Below are 10,314 nucleotides of genomic sequence, written 5' to 3' on the forward strand. Positions count from 1 at the left end.
ATGGCTTCTCAGTACCCTTCCTTCTCTGTGAAATGTGTTGATAGTGGCTTGGAGAAACCAGGTAAACAGGGAGATTCTCTGGCCATTTCTCAGATGCTTGACCACAGATGAAGACACAAAAAGCAAGCCCTGAAGTGTTGGTGATTCTTCCTGTCATCATTTGGTACTCTTGAGTCGTCCGGGAAAGCAAAATAATGAAGAAACAACAAAGGAGGAAACATAAAAGTCCTTTCCCTGGTGTGTTTGAGCTCAGTGACTCTTTTGCTGAATCCACCCCATTGATGTCCTTAGAATTCTGAGTAAGGGGTTGAATTCTGTCTTCAATATTGCTTGCTAGTTTTCAGGCAACAAAGAAACTGTGGGTACTGCCTTTGAGTGATATTTGTAAAAGCTCAGAGACTAAGAGGTATACAGAGAATTAAAGAAATAGGATTCATTTATGCTAGCTGCCAGCCCTGAGTCATGTACGGTTGGTATTTGGTAATTTGAATTTGTCAGACAAAAGTCTTCATGGCTGATTTGTTTACTGGCTACCCAGGACAGGCTGCAGATTGTATGTGAACCCAGCTGGAGACAGCTCTCTAAATTCTGCAAAATTGCTCTCTGCTGTACTCTGCAAGGCAGCTGGGGAGCTAACTAAACCAAAATATGTACCTTCTCACCCCCATGTAAAAATGTGAATGTGAGGAGTTGGTCATAGAACCAACCTAATGTGTTCTCCAAACACTGAATTTAGGAAAGTGATTATTGCCCACCCTGACGTTGTAATATCTGTGCCTGTTTCCATTTGCCTTAAGGAAAATCATGGTTTTAATTCATTTGACTATAGTGTGTGTATGTATATTTTCAGTCGTCCTTAAATTTGTCATACCTTTGAGGAATGAGAGAACATACTGTGAAATCAAGCTTCAGGGGGCTGGGGACTTGGTGAGTAAACCTAGGCCTGAAAATAAGGAAATCTGGGTTCTGGTTCTTGTTCAGCAACTAACCAGCTTCGTAACCTTGAGCGAGTCACTTATCTCTGGGGTCTTAATTTCCTCTGCCATAAAATGATCTTTAAGGTCTTTTCCAGCTCTTAATAATTCACGATTCTTTCAGTTGTGTTTGAAAGAGTTTTACAACAGTTGTTTTTTTTTCTTGCTGTTTTCTACTCTGGTAAATGTGATCCACATTTTTTTTTCCTGGTACAACAGTGCTTATGCTTAAACTATAGATTACCCAGGTTTCTGTTGGATCAAAGCCCTTTCTTTTCAAATTCTTAGTCTTCTATGTGTCTCGTGACTTTTGACTCTTTGTCTATTCATTACCACCTCAGGCAGAGGTAGACAGGGATGATAAAATATAAGATTTAGGCAAGATAGTGCTGTAGGCTTTGTCCTGATGTTGAAAATGAGTTTCTTGGGGGATGTTATCTTTAGTTACTTAATTATACTCTCCATGTCTCCAGGAGCTAATTGAAGGAATGGCTTTACAAACAGATCAACAACAGCACAGGTCTTTTCTAGGATTTCTCCCCTAGGAAGTCCATGGGCAGGAAATTTCATATCAGCATTCTTTTCTGCTTGGGTTGGCATAAATTGTTACTTGCTTTTAGGCTGCTCCGAAGTATTTTTAGAGCCTTTTAGTTTAGTCCAGTGTGAAGAAGAACAAACCCTACTCCTGTGGTCATAGACCAGGGTGGGAAAGAACCTATGGGAAAGAACCTTCGAGGTGATTCAGACCAGTGCTCACATATATTTCATTACCTTAATGTTAAATTATATGTGAGGTTCCACAGCCACTAAGCTAACCGTTTAACCATGATGACATGGGCTGATGCTTGTAGCATAGAAAATAATTAATTTTACAGATGTGATGTAATCATTATTCAGCAAAGTCTTATGAACCATCCTGAAGCCTTATGAACCATCCAGGAAGCATTGTTACACATGATAGGCGAAATAATACAATTAATGTTGTGCTTTACTCATATAATAGTAAATTACTTCTGTAGGATGGTCTAAGAAGTAAGATTTATAATACTGCAACTTGCAAAAAACACCTTAGCAGATAAAATATTACAGCTGGTTTATAAAAAACTTTAAAAATAGCCCATTTGTGAGGGATTCCTTGTAATTTTAAAACGTTCCCTAAAAGTTAATTTTAATATCTAGGTATAAGCTGTGTGCCTAAAAAATATTTTAAATGGCTCCACTCTGGGCTTCAGTGAATATTTATCTTGACTAGTACTTTATGAAGTACTTCAGGATATAAAAGGGACCTGTCCTAATGGAATAAAATATACCTGGGGAGAATTACTAATTTGAGTAAATAATTTAAAAGCAATTAAATGTAAATTGTTAGAGTTAAAGGAATCCAGGAAAGGAAAGATTATCCTGACCTAGATGGACGAATAGCATCTAGGGCTGGATCTAGAATGATGAGGGGAAGTGTAAGTGACTCCAATGGTCTATTAGACGTCCTGCTAGGCCCGTTGTGGATGGTAAGCTTCATAACAGCCTTTTCTCAACCAGGAGCCCAGGTCTCAGAGCTTAGCCACTTACCCTTGATCACAAAGCTACTTTGGGATAAGAAGACATTCAAAGTGGAAGGAATGCTTAAAAAAGGCACTGAGGTAGGCTCAGCTGTGCTTTCCAGGAGTTAGTGGCTGCTGAGCTTATAGGAAATCTGCATTACTGGAAAAATGATTTACATACGAGCCACAACCCTTTTGATTATCGTTAAATATCTTCCTTGGTATTTATTACAAGGTGTGGAATATCTTACGTGCTCAGGTATCTTAGTTGACAGTGTGCAGGAGAAATGCATCTTTCTCAATTTACTGTATAATACTTAAATTCGGTTGGTCATTGGGTTAAAAGTTAGCATGAGCATGATTTCACAAATGAGCCATAAGTATTATATGAACAAAATAACTTTTTAAACTGTATTAAAACTTGTGGTAATTTGTTTCCCTATTCTTTGATAATCAAAGGTGTCAGATTTTTTTTAAAGTATTTCCTTTTCCTTTGTTGTCTTGTGCTGTTAATTTTTGAAAGACCTGATTATTAACTTTATGCGGTATTGTCTGACAACTTCAAAATTTAGAAAGTGAGGCATCTTTACAGCAAAAATCAACCAGTTTGCATTGTAAACTTGTGTCTTAGTGTAACTTCTGTGGAATTTTAATTTCTTTTTGAATAGGAACGGGCTATTTCAAGTTGCCTTATTAAATAGGAAATGAAAACAGAGATTTCTGTATTCTGGTGTTAGATTCTGGTGTTATTCATGGCTTCTAGAATATCCCTGAGAGGCCTCTGGGCTTGTGTTAGATTTCAGGTAGTGACCTTCAATATTCATGGCTAATTTCTCTTTGGCCTTACAGCAACTGTCTTTTTGTTTTTTTTTTCCTTTGCCTTCAGGGCCTTGTCTTTTCTCCACCTTCTGGTAAATTAATTACCAGAATATTCTTTCTCTTTTGAATATCAGCCCTGAGGAATCTGTCATTAGTCACTGAAAACTCCTCAGGGTCCCTGAATCAGACTCTGGGTAAATTCATTCTAGAGAATTTCAGTTTACATGTTAGATGTAGGAAGATGTTTTTCTGACCTCATGTTTCCCTTTGCTAAAATTTTATTTTTTTTTAATGTAGAAAATAACGGGCCAGTTTTTTTTTTTTTTATAGCTACTTTATTTATTTATTTATTTATTTATTTTTGGCTGTGTTGGGTCTTCGGTTCGTGCGAGGGCTTTCTCTAGTTGCGGCAAGTGGGGACCACTGTTCATCGCGGTGCGGGGACCGCTCTTCATCGCGGTGCGCGGGCCTTTCACTATCGCGGCCCCTCCCGTTGCGGGGCACAGGCTCCAGACGCGCATGCTCAGTAGTTGTGGTTCACGGGCCCAGTTGCTCCGTGGCATGTGGGATCTTCCCAGACCAGGGCTCGAACCCGTGTGCCCTGCATTGGCAGGCAGATTCTCAACCACTGCGCCACCAGGGAAGCCCTACGGGCCAGTTTTTAAAAATCAGTTAAGTCTGTATGATCACATGACACGTTTTCTCTGGAAAAAATAATTCACGTTTTATAAAGGTTACCCACTGTATCTGCTAGAATTAAAGTCTCGGTCATAGGGCCTCGCTCTGACAATGCAGGGCTGTGGTTTTAAGGACGGTGTCCTGTTGACAGAGCTCTCCCCTTCTCAAGTATGTGTCATCTTGCCTCTGACCTGATAACAGAACTGGAATTGGGAATCTTTACCACTTTAAACCATTGACCAGAGCATCCTTTATTTTAAAGTAAATTGATCCTACAAAGGAAAAATATTCATTGGGATTATGGAATTTAAAGCCATGATCTCTTAAAAAGCAGGATAATTTGCATCAAGGGAAAGCACAGAGCTATAGAACAGCAAATAATTGGAGAGACCCAAATACAGCTGAATATGTATTTGACTGTATACAGACAGGACCCACACAAGATTGGAAATAATGTAAACCTTTCACTATGCCTCTCTTGTAAATAATATTTATTTTCTTGCCAGGTTGCCATATTTTAAGAATTAATGGAGAAATTAAAGAAAGGAATAGAAAGAATGATTAGAGAACAAGGGTTTTTATAATATATTCAGTGGATGAGAAATATGGCCCATCCCCACCTATGGAGGAGGAGGAGGAGGTGAATTACTTTTTAACTACAGAGCTTTACTTTGAGAAATTAAGCCAAGTGTCTACTGAAAAAAAACACACAACCTAAAAGTTGAAAATTATGTGTAAGAAGGAATCTTAATTTAAATAGCTAAAATGTTAGATTATTTTCATTATTTATTTAACAAATATTTGTTGAGCACTTACCATGTTGCTAGATGGAAAGATAAGTAAGAAACATTCTTATAGGCTTGAGGAACTGAAAGTCCACTAGTAAAACCAGGTAAACAATTACAGTTCAAGGTGGGCTCTACTCTCTGATTCGTATGTGGCAGACTGATGTTATGAGTGTCCAGAGGAAATTCCCATGCTAAGTTATCCCAGATTTGGTTGCTCAGCCCTGTGTGAAATAAGCACGCTCACAATGGAAGAGTGAGCAGAGGGCTTTGGAGGCATGAAAGACAGGGATGAAACTGCTGGGGAAAGGGCACAGAAAGCTGTGGATGTGTGGAAATGTTTTCCTAGAGTCTGGAAAGATAAGTAGGAGTTTTTCTGCTGGAGAAAGTTATTTCACGCAGAAAGACTCCATGTGCAAACACATGAGTGCTTGAAAGAACACAGTACAGTAAGTCCCCTACATGCAAACCTTCAAGTTGCGAACTTTCAAAGATGTGAACGTGCATTCGCAAGTCCAGTCACGTGAGTTAGTTCACGTGTCTGGCGTACATTGTCACGTGTGTGCATCCTCTACAAGTGGCTGTGCTTTTGTGTACTTTACTGTACAGTACTGTATAGAGGACAATAGTACAGTGTCTTTATTTCAAGCCCAGGATGTCTGGAAGCAAGTGTAAAAGCAGCGGTGACGTAGCCGGTACTGCTAAGAAGCGCTAGCTGTTGTATTGTACTGTACTTTTCAAGGTACTGTACTGTAAGATTAAAAATATTTTCTTTACCTTTTGTGTTTGTTTTTTATGTATTATTTGTGTAAAGAGTATTATAAACCTATTACAGTACAGTACTATATAGCCGATTGTGTTAGTTGGGTACCTAGGCTAACTTTGTTGGGCATACGAACAAATTGGACTTAACGAACACGCTCTCGGAATGGAACTCATTCATATGTAGGGGACTTACTGTACTGGAAGGGAGAATTTAGTGTAGCTTGGGTATTAGATGTGAGGAAGGGGAGGCTCAGGAGGTGAGGCAGGCTGGTAAGATCAGGAAGCACTTTGTTCTGATGTTGGAGATAACATCATTCCACTCCCTTACCCCAGTTTCCCAGTTAGTCACCAGCGATTGCCCCTACCACCTCAACCTACCTTTCCTTAAGTTCTTCCTCAACACTCTGCCTTTCCTGTTCCTGAAATGTAGATACTCCTCTTTTTTCTTTTTTTTTAATTTATGTATTTATTTTATTTATTTCGTTTTGGCTGCGTTGGGTCTTCCTTGCTGCGTGCGTGCTTTCTCTAGTTGCGGCGAGCAGGGGCTACTCTTCGTTGTGGTGTGCGGGCTTCTCATTGCAGTGGCTTTTCTTGTTGCGGAGCTCGGGCTCTAGGCACGCGGGCTTCAGTAGTTGTGGCTTGCGGGCTCTAGAGCGCCGGCTCAGTAGTTGTGGCGCACGGGCTTCGTTGCTCCGCGGCATGTGGGACCTTCCCGGACCAGGGCTTGAACCCTTGTCCCCTGCACTGGCAGGCAGATTCTTAACCACTGCGCCACCAGGGAAGCCCACTCCTTTTTTTCCAAGACATTAGTGAATCAAGAAATTCATTAATAATTCTCCATCTCATTTATATGTGAACATCACTACTTCCCTTGTACGAATTGAGTAAGTGTAGTGTTTGCCCAAGACAGGGAGCTTAAGATGACCTGGAAAGTTCTTTCAGCTCTGGAGAATCCTTTGAGTTAATCTGGAGGGTTCTGGAGCATAGAGTAGGTCTTGGAAAGCACATTCCAAGATCTTTTGAAAACTATGTTTTCATGTCAAGTGGAAATGCAAAAGAAATGTAATGTATTCTGTATGCAAGGACATTTTGCAAGTAGTTAAGTATATATGCCATGGCGTGGACGTCTCCTGGTACAAAGCTTACATCCAACTTTGTGTTCTCTGAAAAGAGCCTAATCAGTTTTGAACTTGATAACCAAGTAGTGCCTCCCTTGCAATGGCCACAGATTTGCTTTAGTGTCTAGAATTTTACAAAGCTTCCACTTTATAGGAGAATAAATGTTAGTGATAACCACTGTTCCTTTTCTTTTAAAACACGATAGATGTTTGCAATTTCTTTTAATTTTTTTCTGTTGATTTTTAGAGGAAGTTAAAAGATGATGATCTTTCCGGGTTTTCAGACAGCACTCTGTTAGAAGGCTTTAGTGTAACAGAAGCAGGAATTTTTGGGTGTCCTTGTAGTGGTGATTTCCTTTACTAGAGGACATATCAATCTTGTTTTAATTTCTAGTTTGATAACATCTTCCTTTATAAATTTCCATTTTAGTCAATTTGAAGATTCTGAAATCTCTGATGTAATTTATTCATTTAATATTTATTCCAAGATTATGACTTCTCCTTTTCACAAGCAGAATAAAATGTTGTTACTCAGTTGTTGGTTTTCCCAGTTAAAACATACTTAGAACAACAGTGTGGCCAATGTACCAGAAAACAGTAACTATCTAAAATAGGAAAGAGAAAATGAACATTTATTGCCAATTTGGCTATTTAATACAAATAGCACCCAGATTTCCTTCTTAAAGTGAAAGATGAATAGATGTGTCTACAGATAATGATGACTGATGATTACGATAATGATGGTAATGATAATGACAAAACTTTATTAAGAACAGGAGATAGGTACCGTATAGAGTACTTCTCATGCATCATCTTGTTTAATTTTCTCAGCTCTTTGCTTTTTCACCTATCAGAGATAGGAAAAGATGTTTGGGTATAATTTTATGAGAGATCTGATGAACTAATCAACGCATTCCCTAAAAACAGCATTTCTCAAGCTTGGAATTTAAAAAAGGGCCTCTTTCACAGACGATTTAAATTCTATCATGTTAGTTATAACATGCAAAATAGGAAACTAGTTAAGCCTTTCTTATAATACATCTCTCATAAAGACAAAGTAATTTTAAACCACACCAGCAAACTAAAAAGTCATTAAAATTGGAGTTAGAGTGTTAATTCAGTGTCATGGATGATGACGTTTTGTTGAAACAAGCATTACACAGAATGTGTCTGGGGCTTCCCTGGTGGCGCAGTGGTTGAGAATCCGCCTGCCAATGCAGGGGACACAGGTTCGAGCCCTGGTCCGGGAAGATCCCACATGCCGCGGAGCAACTAAGCCTGTGCGCCACAACTACTGAGCCTGCGCATCTGGAGCCTGTGCTCCGCTACAAGAGAGGCCGCGATAGTGAAGAGGCCCACGCATCGCGATGAAGAGTGACCCCCGCTTGCCGCAACTAGAGAGAGCCCTCGCACAGAAACGAAGACCCAACACAGCCATAAATAAATAAATAAACCCAAAGTTAAAAAAAAAAAATAGATGTAACACTCAAGATTTCAGCTTTAAAAAAAAAATGTGTCTGTGTTACGCTAATGGGTTCAGTGTTCTCATATATGCATGCGTCATATGGCAATCAACTTCCCTCACTGCTTTCCTCGTTTAGATGATTTCAGAACTTCGTACAGCGTGGCATGGCATCATTTGACCTTTGCTTGACAAGACAGTATCATATACATATCAAGTCCACCTTCCCATGACTGCTTTGTACCTCTCTGTACATGTGGACACAAGTGGGCATCCAATACTCTTGCTAACTTGGTGAATAAAAACCAAAATCTAATTTAAAAAATCCTTGTAGAGTGAGAATTTTTAGTTTCCCAGAATTCTTTGGGCACATCTGCTGCCCCTGCTAAGTGAAATTAATACGGTGGAAATAATAAGAGGATGAATGACTAGGTGCTGTGCTAAGCTCTTTATAGGCACCATCTTATTGAATCCTGCAGCAACCCTGGTAGCCAGGTCATCCTGTTAACCCTCTTCTGTAGATAAGGACACTGAATCTTGGACATACTGAGTAAAGGCCTCCCAAGGTCACATGACTAGTAGCAAATGATTTTGTACCCAGGGACTTTCATTCTAGAGCCTGTAATACTCCCACAGTAGCTTCATTTCTTTACTAATTCTATAAATATATATGGTGTACTTTCCAGTGTACCAGGTACCAAGTCAAATGCTTCCCATGGATTATAATCTTTACAAGAATCTCAGCAGAGTGGCACTGTCATCTGCCTTTGGTAAGCTAAGAAGGCTCAAGGTCACCCATTTAGTAACAGTCACCCCCCCACCTTAAAAAAATGTAAAGATTTAAAGACTCATTGTCAGGGTCAGCTTTAAAAGCAGAGATTAAAGTAATGTCTTCATTTTCTAGTGCTTCAGGAGCTTGATTTATATTTTTCAAAGAAAAACAATCAACTAAGAGATCTTATATTTATATTGATTTTTTTAAAAATAAAAACTTAAAAAACGTCATTAGAAAACAGGCCTAGTAAGCTTTTTTTTTTTTTTTTCTAGTAAGCTTTTTAAAGGCCTCTGTTGTATGTAAACCTTGACAAGGGATATGAAATAAATGCCTTGTGAAATGAAGTTCTCAACATTAAAAACATTTTTGGTCAGCAAATTTTGTGACAAATTTATCACTGTGGTAAATATTTCATTTACTAATAGGGCTATTTGGAAGAAGACTTGTTTACACTGGAGAACTGAAGGAAATGTAATCCAAATTACAGGGCATCATGATTCTCATTGATATTCTTGCAGTACCCTCTGGCTTATATGCATCTGTAAAGTGATTATTTAAAAAAAAAAACAACTCTGTGTCACCATCTATATAATTTATGTGAGATTATTGACAATTAGTATACTGGTAGCTCAGACAGTAATAGGAACTCTAGGTGTGTGTATGTGTGAGTATGCATGTAGGTGTGTATAGGCACACACACGCACATAACTGTGTAACCCATGAATCTAACTAGAGTTCATATGCTTTGGAACATTGATGGATTTTTTATTTTGAATTTATGATACCACTCATGTTCAAATATTACTTTGCATAGAGCAGAAATTATTGCCTTGGGTGCAAACAATTAAGGACTTTTTTAAAAATTGAAGTATAGTTAATTTACAGTGTTGTGCTAGTTTCTGGTGTACAGCAAAGTGATTCAGTTACACATATATATATGTATTCTTTTTCATATTTTTTCCATTATAGGTGATTACAAGATATTGAACATAGTTTGTGCTATACAGTAGGACTTTGTTGTTTATCTATTTTGTATATAGTAGTTTGTATCTGCTAATCCCAAACTCCTAATTTATCCCTCCCTCTACCCCCTTTCCCCTTTGGTAACCTTGTCTGTGAGTCGGTCTGTAAATAAGTTCATTTGTATCATATTTTAGATTCCACATATAAGTTATATAATATTTGTCTTTCTCTGTCTGACTTACTTCACTTAGTATGATACTCTCTAGGTCCATCCATGTGGCTACAAATGGCATTATTTCATTCTTTTTTAATGGCTGAGTAGTATTCCATTGTAAACTCTAATTCAAAAACATACATGCACCCCAGTGTTCATTGCAGCACTATTTACAATAGCCAAGCCATGGAAGCAACCTAAATGTCCATCGACAGAGGAA

General features: G+C 38.5%; 1 protein-coding gene and 1 long non-coding RNA gene across 2 annotated transcripts in view; one reads left to right on the plus strand and one right to left on the minus strand.

The window, feature by feature from the left end:
- Positions 1-10,314, minus strand: part of LOC309610902 — a 913,322-nt gene that overhangs the window by 560,153 nt on the left and 342,855 nt on the right. The gene's annotated exons all lie outside the window — the stretch shown is intronic.
- The window catches only part of CDH2 (cadherin 2), a 213,813-nt gene that overhangs the window by 91,873 nt on the left and 111,626 nt on the right, over positions 1-10,314 (plus strand). The gene's annotated exons all lie outside the window — the stretch shown is intronic.

The sequence above is a fragment of the Balaenoptera borealis genome (genome assembly GCF_965194805.1).
Source record: "Balaenoptera borealis genome assembly, chromosome: 14".
Classification (NCBI taxonomy): Eukaryota; Metazoa; Chordata; class Mammalia; order Artiodactyla; family Balaenopteridae; genus Balaenoptera; species Balaenoptera borealis.